Consider the following 19,442-nt stretch of genomic DNA (forward strand, 5'->3'; position numbering starts at 1 on the left):
AATTCATGGGGACATGCAAAGGCATAGAGACAGGAGATGACATGTCATGTGTAAGGACCAGCAAAAAGGCCAGTTTGACTGGACTATACAGTATGTGAAGGGGAGTAACATATAATAACGTTGCTAAGGTAGGCTGGAACCAGGTTGTGAAGAGTTTGCATGTGATTCTAGAGACAAGAGGAAGTCCCTTGAGCTTTTTTGTTTGTTTGTTTTGGGTGGGGCAATGAGGGTTAAGTGACTTGCCCAGGGTCACATAGCTAGTAAGTGTAAAGTGTCTGAGGTCACATTTGAACTCAGGTCCTCCTGAATCCAGGACTGGTGCTTTATCCACACCACCACCTAGCTGTCCCAATCCTTGAGCTTTTTAAGCAGGTTTGTGATGTGGCCACATCACTCCCATTTCATAATGAAATATTAAGCTGTTATGCCACCACCATATATTATGAGTTATTGAGAGAATGCGCCTAGTATAAAGCTTATTATGTACCATTTAGCATGTAATGCAGTACTGCTGAGCAGCCTGTGTTTGCTCAATTAATAATAATTGTTAAAATAATGATAATAATAATGCATTTGAATTGCATTTAGAGTTTTCAAAGTGTTTTCTCATACATTGTCTAATTTGATCTACTCAGTTCTCTGTGAAGTAGGCCAGGTCTTATTCCCGGTTTGCAGATGATTACATCTGAGGCTCCCAGAAGTGACATGACTTATCCAATGTGAGTTAAACAGCTAATGAGTAGAAGAACCAGTCCTAGAGCCAAGATCTAAATAAATATTTTTTTGGCTTATGGTTATGGGCAAAGCAAAATGAAGATCTGGAGCAATTATCTGTATAATTGTTTCCTGAGACACTAATGCACTGTTAGTGGAGCTGTGAACTGATCTAACCATTCTAGAAAGCAATTTGGAACTATGCCCAAAAGGCTATAAAATGGTACATACTCTTTGACCCAGCAATACTACTACCAGGTCTGTAGTTCAAAGAGAAAAAAAGAGAAAAAGGCCTATTTGTACAAAAATATTTATAGTAACTCTTTTTGTGGTGGCAAAGAATTGGAAATTGAGGTGGTGCCCATCAATTGGGGAATGGCTGAACAGTTATAGTATATGATTATGAAGGAATACTATCTTGCTATAAGAAATGACAAACAGAAAAACCTGGAAAGACTTATATGAACTAATGCAAAGTGAAGTCAGCAGAACCAGGAGAACATTGTACACAGTAATAGCAATATTGTACAATGATCAATTGTGAATTACTTAGCTATTCTTAGCAATATAATGATCCAAGACAATCTTGAAGGACTTAAGATGAAAAATGCTATTCCACCTTCAGAGAAAGAATTGATAAGAGTATGAATGTATATCAAAGCATGCTATTTTTTACTTTCTTTTTTCCCATGATTTTTTGTCTTTTCTTTCACAACAAGACCAATATGGAAATATGTTTTGCATGACTACACATATATAACCTGTATCAAATTGTTTGCCTACTCAATGAGGGAGGGAGGACAGAAAGGGAAGAAGAGAATTTGGAACTCAAAATCCTAAAAAAACAACTGTTAAAAATTGTTTTATGTGTAATTGGAAAAAATAAAATTTTATAAAAAAATAATTGTTCCCTGAAAGAATAATTGTCTTAATTCTTTTGATTTGACCTCAGAATGTAATAATACTTTATAATCAATGTTACTAATGTTTTAGGTATAACATCTGCTTTCCTGTTCTATACCTCAAAACTCATCTTCATTATCCCCTAATTTCTCCTCCTTTGCTCTAGTCTATGACAAAGAAAGGGCCCTTGTGAGGAAGATGGTGCAAACATTACTTTCCCCGGGTGAAGAGATATTACATACCACTGGTCCACAGCCAAAAAGTGTCAAGTAAAGTCATCAAGTTAAATCAAGAAAACCATCATTTATTAAGCACCCAGTGTGTGTCTGGCACTGTGGTAAGCACTGGAGATGCAAATAAATAATTATTTTAAAATGAGGTTTAATGGGGAGAAAATATGCAAACAGATATGTAGAAACAAAAGACATACAGGATAAATTGGAGATAATCACAAACGGAAGGTACTAACATTGAGGGGGATTGGGAAAGTCATCTTGTAGAAGACAGGATTTTATCTGGGATTTAGAAGATGTTGGAAGAGCTAAGAGACAGAGATTTTGAAAAGCGAGAAAATACCAGGCATGAGAAACAGCCAGTGAAAATGCAGGGTTCGAGTGCCTTTCCTGAGGAAGAGTAAAGAGACTAATGCCAACTGATTGAAGACTACATAGAGGGAAATCAAGTAAATAGTCTGGAAAACTATGAAGGGTGAAGCTGTGAAGGGCTTTCAAAGACAAACATTGGATTTTACATTTGATCCTGGAAGTAATAGGGAGCCGTTAGAATTTACCGACTCAAGGGGTAACATCATCAGGCTTGTACTTTGGGAAAATCATTTTGATACCTGAATGGAGGATATCCTGGAAAAGGGGAATATGAGTCAGGGAGACCAACCAGGTTATTGCAATAGTCTAGGCATGCAGCACAGCTAGGTGATGCAGTAGGTAGAATGCTGAGGCTGGAGTCTGGAAGACTCTTCTTCCTGAGTTCAAATCCAGCCTCAGACACTTCCTAGCTATGTGACCCTGGGCAAGTCACTTAACCTTGTTTGCCTCAGTTTCCTCATCTGTAAAATGAGCTGGAAAAGGAAATGGCAAACCACTCCTGTATCTTTGCCAAGAAAACCCCAAATGGGGTCATAAAGAGTCAGACGCAACTGATACAACTGAAGAACAACAGGCATGAGGTGATGTATGCCTGGTGCGTGAAGGTTAAAGAGAGAAGAAGGCACGTAAAAGAGACTTCGTGAAGGCATAATCAATTGGGCTTGTCAACAGATTGGCTATGAGAGCTGAGAGGAGACAAGGATGACATGTAGGGTATGACTGGGAGGATGCTGGTTCTCTTGAGGGCAGCTAGATGGCTCAGTGGATAGACCACTGGCCCCGAAGTTGGGAAGACCTGAGTTCAAAAGTCACCTCAGACACTTACTAGCTGTGTGACCTTGGGCAAGCCCATCTCCAGTCCTCCTGATCTATATCTTGTCATTGGACCCAGACGGATCTGGAGGAGAGAGTGAGATTGGTGACCTTGCACAGCCCTGCCTTACTTAAATCCAATTCACTGAAAATCCCAACATCACTGCGATGAGATCAAAGGTCAAACAACAAGAAGTGGTTCTCTTGGCAGTGATAGGAAAGTTAGAAAGAGGGAAGGGTTTAGGGGAAAGGTGAGTTCAACACATTGAATTTAACATATCTAAGATGCTGAGTTTGAGATATCCAATAGGCAATTAGAGATGCAAGGCTAGAGTCCTGCAGGAGAGGGATTAGGTCTAGACAAGTCAATCTGAGAATCATCAGGAGTAGAGATGATGACAGAATCCATGGCTGTTTAGGAGATCACCAAGCAAATTAACACAGAGAGGACCAGGATTCATTCTCAAGCTCCTCTTGACTCGGCTTCTTTTGCTTCACCCTGTCTCATAGAGTGAGGATAGCTTCATATCTGTTTTTTGACTAAGTAGAATTTTTATTTCATCCTGTGGAATTCTTTACTTAGTATAGTCACTTTTCCACTCCACAGGTACTCACGCTTCTGGTGCTTCTCCTGCTGGGAGGGTGATTTGGATTTTCGGGCTCTTTCTTCATAACCTTTTCTTGCTTTCCTTTCATACTCAGGATATGCGAAGCCTCCAACCTATTGATTTGTTCTTTTGCCACATACTCCTTTGAGGTTTTGTGATTTAACACCATGTAAAACTAAATTATTAATGCCGTGTGCTTTTGCTAGAAGTTGCTGGTACTTTCTGTGAAGGTGTAAAGAAGCCCGACTCAAGTTATTTTATTACTCTTTTTGGGGATTTTAAAAATCAGTAACTTTTGTTTGGCCTTTGATGACAAATACGGGCATTCAGATGAATGGGTGAAAATGAAAGTCAGTACAAGCAAGTCAAAAGCAAGAACATCACCAAGCAAGAAAACACACAACTAAAAACTCCCAGTTAAGAAAAATAGCATACGCCTTAGATTCTCAAATCCTTGAATATTTTAGATATTCAATAAATGTAGAAATCAACTTTTCTATTCATATTCCCTGTTTAAGATTCTAAATGTGGATTCTAATGTGTTCCCCCAGTTTGGGGGAAACTGACTAAAAATCACTGATAAAACGAGTTTAGGTTTTTAAGGGTTTATTGGAAAATAGAAAGAAAAAGATTGAAAACAGAATTCTAACAGCCTGGCATTCCTATCTTTCCTCAAATTTCCTGTGAAGTCCTCTGCCGCCACCACCATCAAGTCCGGAAGCCAAAAAGGCCAGCGCTCTCTCTGCAGGCTCCCTTTCCTCCTTCCTGTCTCCTCCCAGACCATAGGAGGCTCCTCCAGTTGATTGGCTGGTAGACTTGATAGACAGCACCCATGAGCAAACGTCATTTCCTGACGCCAAGGAAAAGCCACAATGCCTCTGAGGCATTTTCCTCATGGTGGAGCTCTCCACAGCAAGTCTCCAGTAGGTGCGTCATTCCAATCATTACACCTGCATTTGATATATAATAAATACTTAATCATGCATTTTCATTCCTTTCATTGATTTATTCACAATATGAATAATTTGGAAGAGTTGGGTAATCCAAGACCAGAGCCAAACTTGGAAGTCAGGATACATGGAGTGTCCAGCCAGTTTATTATTATTTTTTTTTGGTGAGGCAATTGGGGTTAAGTGACTTACTTGCCTAGGGTCACACAGCTAGTAACTGTTAAGTGTCTGAGGCTGGATTTGAACTCAGGTCCTCCTGACTCCAGGGCCGGTGCTCTATCCACTGCGCCACCTACCTGCCCCCCAGCTAGATTCTACTACCAGCTATGTGACCCTGTGGAAGTTACTGAGCATTTACAAACTAGGGGTAATGATAGTATACTACCATCTTCATTGTGTTGATGTGAGGAAAGGATTTTATATACATCGCTGAACCATATAAATGGTTTCACTGAATGAAATCAAATACAGGGACTAAACAGTCAGCCAATCAAACACCCAACAAGTATTTATTAAGTATTAACTATGTGCCAGACCATCTGCTAGGTGCTGAATTGTTTCAAAGGGTGAAACAACCCCTGCCTCCGATTAACTTACAGAATACTCACCTTCCTCCTCTCTGACTACTGACCTCCTTGACTTCCCTTAAGTCCCAATGAAAATCCCACCTTCTACAGGAAGCCAAATATAAAAATATATGCACATGTGTGCATACATGCATATGCACACACATATAATAAACATGTATACATATGTGTGCACATATACCTAGAAATAAAATGTGTGCACACACATATATTCCATATATATGTGAGCTTATATGTACATGTGCATGTGTATACCCACAGAGAGAACTTGCTTTGTATGTATTTGTTTGCATGTTCTCTCCCCCATTAGATTGTGAACTCCTTGTGGGCAGGGACAGTCTTTTGCTTCTTTTTGTATCCCAGCACTTAGCACAGTGCCTGGCACATAGTAGGCACTTAATAAATGTTTATTGATTAATAGGTGAACCAGGAGAATAGTGTCACAAAAAAGAGCAAGTCCGTAGTGTCAAGTGTAGCAGATTAGGTACCTTCCCTATGAGATTATCTTTCATTTACAATGCATATATTTTGTATATAAATACAAATAGTTATGAGCATTTGTCTCCCCATTAGAATCTGAAATCCTCTATGCCAGGGACTGTGTTTTTGCTTTCTTCCTATCCCCAGTGCTTAGCAGGGTGTCTGGCATATAGTAGACCTTAATCAAAACTGGCTGAGTAACTGAATCACTGGTCTGGGAAGTAAAGGAATTTGATACCTTAAAAAATCATTCAAGCTCTTAGCCCTTATGTCAAAGCCACAGTGAGGTGGGAATGGTGTCCTTGTAAAGCAAACTATTTATCTCTGGGACCCTGGCTCAGGGTAGGACTTTGGTTCACTCCACTCTTCCAAAGGTGTTGACAAGAACAACCCCTTCAGATGAATCTGGAATATTCAGTGTTCCTGGGGAAGGAAGCAATGATCTTCTACTCTCTCAGGCATCTGTGATACCGACTGAGGTTTCCTAGCAGGGCTGGAGCTAGCTAAAGGATATTATACCACCTTCACCACCACAATGGGAGGTTCTAGAGGGTACCCCAGGGGAAGCCAGAGGATCCTCTTTTAACCTCTTTACCTGCTACAATTTAGAAATGTCAAGAAATTTAGCTTACCCTATAGGGAGGGAGAAGGGTAAGGAAAAAGGGGGAGCAGTGATAGAAGGAAGGGCAGAAGCAGGAGAAGAAGGGGGAAAGAAAGGGAGGGGGCTGACAAAAGGGAGAGCAGATTGAGGGAGGCAGTGATCAGAACCAGTGGGTGAGGAGGAACAGGGTGAAAGAAGAAAGAAAAGTATAAGCAAAGGGGGAAAACAATTTAGAAATGTCAGGGAAACAGCTTTAATTGCAGCAGAAAGTATTTCAGGTTAAGAGATAGATCTGAGGTGTATATTGTCTTTCTTTCTCCCTGCTCAGGATGCTGAGTGGAGAGACTTTTGAACACAGAACAGTTAGAATGATAAAAATTTAAATCAAAAGAAGACAGTAGGAGAATGGGAAATATAGGTAGAAAAGGCAGTGAAGTGATAGAATTGTGATCACAGGCCAAGCAGGGGTTAGAAGAACAGATGACATATAAAAATCAAATTCCAAACCCATGGAAGTTAGGTATAAGTACTGACCTTTCCCCATTTCAACAAGTGTAGTCAGTGTGGTATAGGAGAGAGCACTGGCTATCAAGTCAGAAGACCTGGATTCAAATCTTACTTCTGATGAATATTATCACAAGCATATGCCACAATTTGTTCAGCCATTCCCCAACTGATGGGCATCCCAGCAATTACCAGTTCTTTGCCACCACAGAGAGAGCTGCTATAAAGATTTTAGAACACATAGGTTCTTTTCTTTTTCCCCTAATCATTCTTGGAAATAGACCTAGTGGTGGTATTGCTGGATCAAAGGGTACAGGCAGTTTAATAACTCTTTGGGCATCATTATCATTTGCTCTCCAAAATGGTTGGATCAGTTCACAATTCCACCAACAGTGAATTAGTATCTCAATTTTTCCACATCCCCTAGTTTATATTTTGGACATATTCTCCCAAATTTCTCATCTGACTAGTACGGTGAGTTCACAGAGCTGGGGGTGAGGAAGGAGAGGGAGGGAAGGTGGTGATTGGGGGAGAAGTATCTTTTTATATCTCTTCTTTGGGGACAAGACTGTTCTTTATACTTTCACAACATTCACCTTCACTTGTTTTGTGGTAGTCATTCTTTCCATTTACATTAATGGATGTTATTTACATTGCAAATGTAAATGTAATTTATATTTTCCTGGTTCTACTTCACTTTGCATTCAATTCAATTCAACCAACATTTATTAAGTGTCTTCACTGTGCCAGGCACTGTGTTAAATGCTGGGGATACAAATAAGTTAAAGAAAGATTATCCCTGACCTCAAGGAGCTTATGATCTAATAGGGGAAGACAAGGCATAAAAGGAAATTGTGATACACTCTTCTGCTTCTACATACAGTGTCTAGGGGAAAGTGGGCTAAAGCTTAGAGAGTACATGTGACCAAAAATGTAATTCAGAGCAGCAGAAAATTCTTTGGCTGGGGTTTTCAAGGTGTTTCCCTTAGGTATTTTTTCTTTAATTTAACTAATTTATTTTTGGTTACATTTTTTATTTTTGCAGGGCAATGAGGTTTAAGTGACTTGCCCAGAGTCACACAGCTAGTTAAGTGTCAAGTGTCTGAGGCCAGATTTGAACTCAGGTACTCCTGAATCCAGGGCCGGTGCTTTTATCCACTGCGCCATCTAGCTTCCCCTTTTGGTTACAATTTTTTTTTTTTTTTTAGTGAGGCAATTGGGGTTAAGTGACTTGCCCAGGGTCACACAGCTAGTAAGTGTTAAGTGTCTGAGGCCGGATTTGAACTCAGGTACTCCTGACTCCAGGGCCGGTGCTCTATCCACTGTGCCATCTAGCTGCCCCTCTTTTGGTTACATTTTAAGTTCCAAGCTGTCTCCCTCTGACACTGAACTAGGGAAGGCCACCATTTCTCATTTCTTTCTTTCTTTCTCTCTCTCTCTGTAGATCTAGATAGATTCTCCCCTTTTTTCTCTCTCTCCCTCCTTCCCCCTTTTCTCTTCCCCCACTCTTGCCAGGTGTTCAAATTCTAAACTAGTCTTTGGGTTTAATGCCAGCCCTACAAGGCGTAATCAGGTTCCTTAACCAATCAAAAAGACTTCCTGTTGCTCTTAGGAAGATATCCGAGCTTTGTTCACATATACTGACAGTGTTTTTTTTCTTGGTTAAGGGAGCAGCCTCTTCTCACCTACTTTAAGTGGCATGGGGTAATTGTCTAGACTGACCTCCCACTCCTACCCAAATGTATTTGGGGGCATTTACATGCAGGGAAGGGTGGAGATAGTGCACTGGATTTGAAAACCTCTGTGCAGAGGTCAGAAAGAACTGGGGTTGAAATCTTACCTTTGACACTTATTGTGGGCCTTTGGACATATCATTTATGTGGTGTCTCAAGCAATGCCCTCAGACTTATCTACTAAGACATAGAAGGGTTGCATCTGTCTTGGTGGTGGAGCTTCCCACTTAGAATGGCATCCATGAAGGTAAAACTACAGATCCTTGGCTTTCAAGTATATAAAGAATAAGGGGCAGCTAGCTGGTACAGTGGATAGAACACCGGCCCTGGATTCAGGAGGACCTGAGTTCAAATCCGGCCTCAGACACTTAACAATTACTAGCTGTGTGACCCTGGGCAAGTCACTTAACCCCAATTGCCTCACACAAAAAAATTTTTAAAAAATTTAAAAAAATTAAAAAAAAATTAAAAAGTATATAAAGAATAAAGCTCACCTCTGTACATCTTCAGAAGACTTCTACATTCTCCCAGATGTACATGTTGTTTCCTCTTCAACCCAGATGAGAGGCAGGTTCCAATATTACCAGTCCTCCATGAGGGATGGGAGGAAGGGAAAAAAAAGGGAAAAGAAAAAAACCCTATATGACAACATTATATATTTAAAAGGAACAGCAAGTTGTACATAATAGATTTGCAGTTTCATGTGCAATTTTTCATTATATATATAATGTTATGGAAATGCTTATTTTATTCCATAAATTAAAAATAAAATAAATAAAAAACAAAAAAGGAACAAAACTGTACTGTAAAGAAAAGCTGATTTCATGTTCCATAAATATGGGCAAACGAAGGCATTGTGGACCAGTGGCTAGAGCCTGGGACAATGAATGAATGAGTCAAAAGATCTGTATCCACTATAATTGACTATGTGATCTTGTCCAAATCCCTTTATCTCAATGCCTCTAAGCCTCTCATCTACAAAACAGGGATAATTATAGTGAAGTTATCACCCATAACTAGCATTGGTCAACACCTATACTGTGGGATTTTTCAAGGCACAGCAAGGTTCTGTGGCAATGGCCAGAGGTTTCACTTCTAGAGGGGACGTGTCGCCAGTTTTGTCATCAAAGGTCAGTGTTTGTATTTGGACATGAAAAGAGGGGAAAGAAGCCTATGGATGATATCTTCAGGAGTCAGTCAGAGGTTGGAGGCTGGGGACCACACCTGTGCTCATCATTTTTCACTTGCTTCTTTGGAGTGCCTTTGTCAAGCCATCAAAACAACAGGTACCACTACTGAGGCAGCATTGTATAGTGTATAGAGCACTGGAATTTGAAGTCAGGAAGACCTGGGTTTGAATCCTGCCTCTGATGCTTACTGGCCATGTGAACCTGGGAAAATCACTTAACCAGTCTGGACCTCAGTTTTCTCATCTGTTGAATGTAGACAATATAAGAATCTAACTCACAATATTATACAAGAATCAGACTAGATAGATGATGTGAGTAAAGTGCTTTAGAAACCTTCATCTGTTGTTGTTGTTATTGTTGTTGTGAACTAATGTTGTTATCAAAATAATTTCCTTATCAGTTACAAACTCCACAAAAGGCTTGCTACCATATCTAGGGACCCTGTTGTTAGGCAGAGAAGGCAAACTAACTCACTTCTTCACGAATGTTATATGCTTATTAATTTTTCTCTCTTTGCTTTCGTTGTTTGGGGGTAAAATAAAAAGACTAAGCCTTAATTATCTGAGAAATGAAGCAGTTACCTGTCACCAAGTTACAGAACTGGATTTCCATTTATCCTTTCAGTTATTTATTCCCTTGCTGAAGTGGTATCAATAGACTAGATCTGCTAATTACATTGTTAACCTATGATAACACCATGTCACCTTAAAATTAGGACCAGACCCCATTATTATGAAACTACCTCTGCCAACAGGATAAACTGGTGGTTACAAATAATAGTGGGACTAAGGGTGTTATGTCACTTGTCAGTCAACTTGCTTGATTAGATTCTAGGAATTTGGATGGTAAAGTCTCTATCCAGAAGTCAGAAATCTTAAGATTTACTATTAATATAGATAGTTGATAAATTTTGAAAAAGTGGTGCCTCACCTACTGAACAAAGAATTGAATCATAGGATCATAAATTTAGAGCTAAAAGGTCTAAATAGAGGTCATTCAGTCTATTCAGATGAAGAAACTGAGGACTAGTGATGGTGCAAAAACCACATCAGTACCAGGTCTGAAATATGAATGCAAGGTTGGTTTTGGTTTTGTTTTGTTTTTACTCTAAATACTCAAAGACTTTCTTTTGAATTAAGGTTTCTGAAATATCATTATAACATTAAAGAAAGTCCACTATAAAATTCTTTGATATCATATAGTTTGAAATACACTGTTGTCAAATCATACCTCCTGGGGCAGCTAGGTGGCGCAGTGGATAAAGCACTGGCCTTGGATTCAGGAGGACCTGAGTTCAAATCTAGCCTCAGACACTTGACACTTAACTAGCTGTGTGACCCTGGGCAAGTCACTTAACCCTCATTGCCCTGAAAAAAAATCATACCTCCTGTGTGTACAAAGTGTATATGTATATGTGTATATATCTATATACACATGCATACATATATACACACATATTTGTTGAGAGAGAGAGAGAGAGAGGAGGGAAGGAGGGAGAGACACAAAAAGAGAGAGAATATACATAAACATAGAGATTATTCTTGTCCCCCAACCTCAGCATTATAAATTTTGCTATATAGCATATTCTATATATTATAAATCTAAAATTCTCTGATTTAATAGCTCTTTTTAAAATACATTGCCTATGTCATCACCTCACATGAGGACCCCTACAGAGCCATCCCAGGTTCAAGGTATTCTTTGGGTCATCATCCCCTTGAAGATCATAGTTCATGAATTCTGATCAATGCCTTTATTTTTATTACCAAGTCAGAGGAAATATTAGTTCAAAATAAGACATTTAATCAGACAACATAAAAAAGTGATAGTATAAAAAGAAGATGGGGCAGTCATAGCCTATCTCACCAGCTTTCACTTGCAGAAATCTTTCAGAAATTACCCAGAATGTCATTGGTCCTCTTTGAGAAGGATGGACTATAACCACCGAGACCACCATGACCACCAGTATATTGGTGCAGCAACAGCAGCATGAGACATAGCCTGTCCAAGTCTCAGAAAGAATGAACAGTATTATACATACCCAGAAACCTTACTTGTCCACATGGCCTGCCCACACATCCCCAAGATTGAGAAGGATCTCATGAACACTCAAATTTCACCTTACAAGCTATGAATTAACTCCTACCAAGAAATACTCCCCCATACTACCAGAAGTTCAAGTTCAAAACACATCTCCAACTGCTAGGTAGACTTTAAGATCATGTCCACTAGAGTGCCTCCTCTCTCTGTAGCTGCATAAGCTCCACACACATAAAGTGCTTATCACAATGCTTAGCTCAAAGTAGGTATTTAATGAATATTTATTGACTGACCGATTGACTTTGCAAACCCTAAGTTGTTATATAAATGTTAGCTTTCTGAGATGACCGCATAGTCCCTACTTTCTGTATGTGATTCAATTAAGAGAGAGTCCCAGATTTCCACCCCAGGGAAAATATCTTGAAGGCTCTAGTGGAGAAGCTGGAGATAAGAACATGAGTGAAGCTAGCTGTAGAGACTGGATCCTCTACACATCAGCTTCTTCCCAGAGTCCTTTTCTCTCTTCAGGAACCTCTACCTGGAAGAACTGGAAGCCAGAAGACCAAAGATCTCTCTGCTCCTGAACTCATTTCATCTTTACTCCTCACAGAGTCAAGGTAAACTGAGCAATCAGTCATTCTGCACTAATGAGGGGATGCATGCAATTGGACTAGAGCCCCTGGTTACACCAGTTTGGTATGACCTACTATAGCTAGTATTACCATGACATAGACTTTGAGAGCTCAACACTACTATAAGGCATCAGAGTAAGACTTTAGTGAAGGGATAACCCCTTCATGAAGATAAAAGAGAAAATATAAGCCCTGATTGCCTCCTTTTCTCCCGCAGACTCCACTTAGCTAATTCTTTCATTCTCTTACTATGTATTATTTTGTAGGATAGTTTCTGTGTCTTACTCTCTAATGATACTATAAAATTCATGAAGGCAGGTACTATGTTCATCTAAACTTTGTATCTTCGCCATTGCTTACCATCACATAAAGTAAATGTTTAATAATTATTGGTAGGGAGGTGTTCTTTTTTAAATCTCTTAAAATGTTTTTTGTTCTAAATGTAACCAAAAAAAATGAGCATTCCATTTATTACATAGAATTGAAAAGAGTACTATCCATGAAACTGTGAATCTCTATTATGTGTATTTTTTTCCTTTTAAATATATAAAAAAACCTTTTCACATTGTTCTACTTATTTGTATTTTCTGCTGGCTTTCTTTATATTCTTTTCTGTACATTTAATTTTTTTCAATAATGCTCTCTTCTTCCTTTTCTTTATTTTTTGGGGGACAATGAGGATTAAGTGAATTGATGAAGGTTAAGTGACTTGCTTTATGTGCAGCTCATCTCAAAACGATCTAGGGATTTGGGCAAACCATGAACTTCGCATGAATCCATAGTGTGGCATGACAGTCAATAGAGTCAACATGGCCCTTGGCTACACTGAAATGGCTGGTGTTCAGGACTAAGGTGGTGACAGTCCTGTTCTACTCTATCCTGGTCAGACCGCTTCTGGAGTTCAGGTCAGTTAGGCTCAGTTCTGGGTACTGCAGTTTAGGAACGTAGGAAGAATTTGTAAACTTGGGAGTATCCATAGAAGGGCAACCAGGATGATAAAAAGCCTCCCGGTGAGATCACATGAACATCAGTTGCAGGAACTAGGGATGTTCAGCCATGTAAGGTATTGGGTTTGTACTGTTTGGCCCCAGAGGTCAAGGCTTTAAGAAATAACATGCGGACTTACTTTGTAGAGAGATGGATTTTAGCTGAGGGGAAACTCCCTAACAATTTGTTGTTGTTCAGCCTGACTCTTAATGACCTCATTAGGGGGTTTCTTGGTGAAGATACTGGAGTGGCTTGCCATTTCCTTCTTTAGCTCGTTTTACAGATGAGAAAACTGAGGTAAACAGGGTTAAGAGACTTGCCCAGGGTCACACAGCTAGTAAATGTCTGAGGTTAGATTTGAACTCCAGTCTTCTTGACTTCAGGCCTGGTGCTTTATCTGCTGCACCACTCAGCAGCTCCTCCCAAACAATTAGTCACCCCCAAATGGAATGGCCTGACTCAGGCTGTCCTAGTGAAGGTTTCTCTCCACTAGTAGTCTTCAAGCAAAGACTGGATGACCTCTTATTTGACTATGTTGTGGAGAGGATTCTTGTTCAAGACATGGATTGGAATCGATGGCTTCTGAGGTTCCTTTCAACTCTGAGCAAGCTCTTGAAGAGGAGGGGCTATTTTTGTTTTGTTTTCTTGCATTCCTGGCCCTTACCACAGTGCCTTGCACATAGAAGGCAATTAATAAATGCTTGTTGGACTAGATTCAGATCGCGTGATTCTGTGAAAATATAGTTTAGAAGAAGCAGCTCTTTGGCACCAGGGTGTTCTTCATAGGGAAAACGAAGGCAAGTGACGTTCTTTAGTAACAATGCTTGAAGTTCTAGTCTAGGTTAAATAAGGCAGGGGGAAAAGGGGACCAGACAGCCTGCAATAGTAGAATTCCTAAGCTCACATCAATAGAATCATTTATAGAAGACGGAGAACACGTGGTTCTCTAAGACCAAATGTCACTTTGCCACGGTGTCTGCGTCTGCAGTCTGCAAGTCTTAAACGGTCAGTGTAAATATACAACACTCTGAGACACATTCCCCTGAGTGGATGTCATTCCCTGATAGCTACTGAGATGTTCCATCTCAGGCAATGCTGAATCCAGAGTCAGGAATGGGGGGCCGCAGGGGTGGTCGCCGAGAATGTATGAACATCCTTCCATTGTTTGCCGTGCTGGAAAGCTGTTTGAAGATGTCAGTTCTGCACCTTCAGCCGCACAGATGTTCTGGAGCCTGTACCCCAATTCCTGGCCCCTACCCTTTTCCACAGGATACTAATTGTTTTTATTAACCCTGTTCTTAAACTTTTATTCTCTTTGCTTTGTTTCTTTGGTTCCAGAGAGGTCATGGGTCTGACGAGTTCATAATGGAAAAGAGAGTTGAAAGTAGAGAATAAAGGCAAGGTGGTTTAAAACAATATGATTCAAAGAAAAGTTGAGACAAAATCCTATGGTTGCCATCTTGCTATAAAAATAGGAAACACTTTTCCGAGTAGTTAACACTGGCAAAATCAGAACATAGAACTTAAAATGACTCCCCATCATTATTTCAAAGGGAAATGTCATTCTTGTACATATGACACACGAATGAATATCTCTATTTTGCCTTAAAAACATATCAAGGGGGCAGCTAGGTGGCGCAGTGGATAGAGCACTGGCCCTGGAGTTAGGAGTACCTGAGTTCAAATCCATCCTCAGACACTTAACACTTACTAGCTGGGTGACCCTGGGCAAGTCACTTAACCCCAATTGCTTCACTAAAAAAAATAAAAAATAAAAATAAATAAAAATTAAAAACATATCAAGATAATCATTGAGTACCATTCTTTTTGGGGGGATGGGGAAACAAACAGGGTTAAGTGACTTGCCCAGGGTCACACAGCTATTAAGTGTCTGAGGCCAGGTCCTCCTGACTCCAGGACAAGTGCTCTATCCACTCCACCACCTAGCTGCTCCTGAATACCATTCTTGATGGTAGCATTCATGAAGTACCTTCTCTGTGCCAAGCACTGAGGATAGAAAGGTAAAAGACAGTCCCTGTGCCCAAGGCGCTCACAGGCTCAAGGGGGAGACAAGATGCAAACAATTACATACAAGGAAGATACATACAGGGCCTAATCTCAGAGGAAAGGCACTAGGATTATGGAGGCCTAGGAAAGGCTTCTTGCAGAAAGTAGGACTTCAGGTGAGACTTTAAGGTAGCCATGGAAGGTAAGATGTGGAAATGAGGAGTGAAGGCATGCCAGCAATGCCTGGAAGGCAGACAGCCCGTGAAAATGCTTCCTTAAGGAACTCACTACCTGATGAGTCAGCCCATCAAATCACTGGTAAATGGTGCCTTTCACTGAGCCTCAATCTGCCTCTCTGCAGTTTCCATCCACTGCTCCTTGTTCTGACCTTTGAGGTCAAGCAGAATAAATATTCCCTCTTTCATGGGAGGGCTCTGAAAATATTTGCAAATAGTAGCCCTGTCCCCTGCTAAACCCTCCAAATCTAGGGCTCTGTCCATTACACTGTCCTGCCTCTCACTTAGACTATGAGCACCCCAAGGGCAGGGACTGTAACCCCCTACTGCTTTGCACCTCCCGAAAAGTGCCTAGCACAGTGCTAGGTATACAAATACTGACACCTGCAGATGTTCACTCAGCACAGGGTGACCATCCAGCAGGGATACTATTGAAAGGCTTGCAGCTTCAGGGAGGTTAGGTGACCTTGAAGATCTGTCTCCTCCAATTCATAGATTCCAGGTTTATAACACTTGTTGATCTCCTTGCAAAACAATTCCCCTCTGTCCCCTGCCACAAGTGGGGGGGGGCAGACTCCAGATTCTGGGACTGATTTCCTTTGGGGAATATAGAACACATTATCCAATTTATACTTGGAAATGCTGGGAGATGTAGACTTGATTTCCATCTACATTTGTTATATTTTAGCTAATTGCCTCAAACACTCTTCCACCACCAGCCAAAGAAAAAAGAAAATGCTTAGAGTTAGAAGATGGAGGGTCATGTTCAAGGAACCAAAAGGAGGCCAGTGTCAGTGGGTCAGAGAATATATAAGAAGGAATGAAATATAAGAAGGATGGAAAGTTAGGGGCAGGACTTTGGGGGCAAGGGGAGGGGAGATAGTTATAAGTTGAAAGAAAGAGAGAGATGGAGGGAGGGAGACAGAGGCAGTTAGAGAGACAGAAATAAAGAGAAAAAGAAAGAAAAAGAAGAGAGAGGAAGGGAGGGAGGGAGAGGAAGAGAGAGGGAGGAGAGAGGGGGAGAGAGAGGGAGAGGAGGAGGAGGAAGAGGAGGAAGAGAGAGAGAGAGAGAGAGAGAGGGGAAGGAAGGAAGGAAAGAAAGAAGGAAGGAAGGAAGGAAGGAAGGAAGGAAGGAAGGAAGGAAGGAAGGAAGGAAGGAAGGAAGGAAGGAAGGAAGGAAATGTAGCAAGATAGGGGCAGCTAGGTGGCGCAGTGGATAGAGCACCGGCCCTGGATTCAGGAGGACCTGAGTTCAAATTCGGCCTCAGACACTTAACGCTTATTAGCTGTGTGACCCTGGGCAAGTCATTTAACCCCAATTGCCTCACTTAAAAAAAAAAAAAAGAAAAAGAAAATGTAGCAAGACCTGACTCTCCCCACCCACATGTGCTGGCAAGTTGGGTCCCCAGACAGCAGCTACATCATCTCCTTGAGGTTCCAGTGGTAACCCTGAAGGCAACAAGGTTCTTCTAATGCTATCAGATCAGGCTTCCATCCCAGCATTCCTACTATCAACTGTCATGTTCCCTCAAAATCACTGATGTTTCTGTTATTTAGTTGAGTCTGACTCTTTGTGACCCCATGGATCATAGCATGTCAATATTGTCCATGGGATTTTCTTGGCAAAGATAGCAGGATGGTTTGTATTTCCTTCTCCAGTGGATTAAGGCAGAGGTTAAATGACTCAGCCGGGGTCACACAGCTAATAAGCATCTGAGGTTGGATTTGAACTCAAGTCTACCTGGCTGCAGTTCCAGTACTCTATCCACTGAATCACCTAGCTGCCTCCTATCATTAGTGTGCCACTGTCAATTTAACCAGTTAACATCAATTAACTTTTTAAATTAGCTTATTTGTCCTATCCCCAGGAATCTCATCATCCTGCAGGATCACAGCCTAGATGCTCACCACTCATCAGTTCCCTCTGCTCTGGGATTCCTCTGAATGGAGAGTGGAGTAGCAAGTTCCTCCTAAAACCTCCTTTTAAGGAGAGCACCCAGAGGGGGCATCTCTTCATTTTCCACCCACCTGCACTCCTTTGGACTTCTTTAATTATGACCTCAGCTGGATACCTTCCCCTTCCCCACTTCTAAATATGCCAGAGTCAAGGAACTGGTCCACAGTTTGCTGGAAGTTCATGACAATTGGGCTTCTAGGTAGATTCACTAGTGAATTGGTTTGAGCTGCTTACTCCTGAGTTTGGTTGCTAGACATCTATCTGGTGGTTCTTCCAACCTCTCAAAGTCTCAGATGGCCCTACACCAAAGGAAAGAAGACACAAACAGGGAATGGCCTTATCTCTGACATGGGCTTGCCTAGGTACCCATGGGCCATCCAAGTGCCAGGGGAGGGAGCTTCTCTACCCTATTCCCAATCTTAGGGAGTAGTGTGGGCTTACACCTCATGGCCAGCAAGAAGCAAAGAGAACAACCTTCTCTCCAGTGGAGCTTTTTGTAGGCACTGTCACTGCTGTCTTAGCTGTCAACCAAAAGACCCTTCACCACTCAGTAAATGGACAGGAAACAGTTACAGAATACATACAAATGCTCTCAAGGTGTTGAGCCTGACCCTTCTCTCCATTCCACCTAATCATTGTTCACTTCCAGAAGCAGACTCACTCAACAGCCTCATTTGTGAATGTTCCCAGGACTGGAGTCTCATAGACAAGTCTCCTGTTACAAAAGAAAAGAGCTCATTGAAGGTTTGTTTTTTTTAAATGTAAAACAAAATAGATTTATATCAATTAAAAATAATTAAATTTTAAAATAAAATGCACAAAACAGAACAGAAGGAGAAATGGATAAACAGTATAGTTTTGAAAGTAATGTGTTGAATTTATTATATGCCTTTAAAAAAAGTAAACTATATGTGAAAAAGAGTTGTAGTTTCACATAAAATCATTTTTCTGGCCTATTTTGAAAAAGGAAATGCTCTTTTTTTGGGTGGGTTAAATTCAGAAGAATTTAAATTTAAAAAATTTACTCGGGGCAGCTAGGTGGCACAGTGGATAGAGCATTGGCCCTGGATTCAGGAGGACCTGAGTTCAAATCTGGCTTCAGACACTTGACACTTACTAGCTGTGTGACCCTGGTCAAGTCACTTAACCCCAATTGCCTCACCCCCCCCCAAAAAAATTACTCAAATGAGTAATACAGCACTATGGAACCAAGGTAACACATGGGGTTCCTTGGGTAGATAAACTCAGCCTGGGCTCCAAATTTATAAAATAACAATAATATTTTTTACTTGGCATATGAAAACTTTTTTTCAAAGTGCTTTAAAAGTACATTCAATTACCTCATCTATATAACAACTATCAGGGGCAGCTAGGTGGCTCAGTGGTAAAGCACCAGCCCTGGATTCAGGAGAACCTGAGTTCAAATCTGGCCTCAGACACTTGACACTTATTAGCTGTGTGACCCTGGGCAAGTCACTTAACCCTCATTGCCCTGAAAGAAAAAAAAATACCAACTATCAGAGGAAGGTAAGGCAGGTATTACTATTCATAGTTTACAAGGAAATGAGATAAAAAGAAATTAAGTCATTAGCCAAGTCTGTACCCATCTAGTTTGTGATAGAGTTAGGATGGGAATTCAAATCTTTTGACTTCTAACCAAAACTTAGTGGTTAGATTCTTTCCTCCCATCATTCTCCTCTCTAGAGATTTCTGATCATGAGAGTTTCTAAGGATGGTGGAGGGTGGGGCTGAGATTACTTCACATACTTACATGCATAGTTATTCACATGTTTTCTTCCCCTGTAGAATATAACCTTCTTGAGGGAAGGAACCCCATTTTTGCTTTTCTTTGTATTCCCAAGCACTGAGCATAGCATTTGGCACACAGTTAAGTG

This window comes from Dromiciops gliroides, chromosome 6 (assembly GCF_019393635.1).
Source record: "Dromiciops gliroides isolate mDroGli1 chromosome 6, mDroGli1.pri, whole genome shotgun sequence".
In the NCBI taxonomy this organism is placed as follows: domain Eukaryota; kingdom Metazoa; phylum Chordata; class Mammalia; order Microbiotheria; family Microbiotheriidae; genus Dromiciops; species Dromiciops gliroides.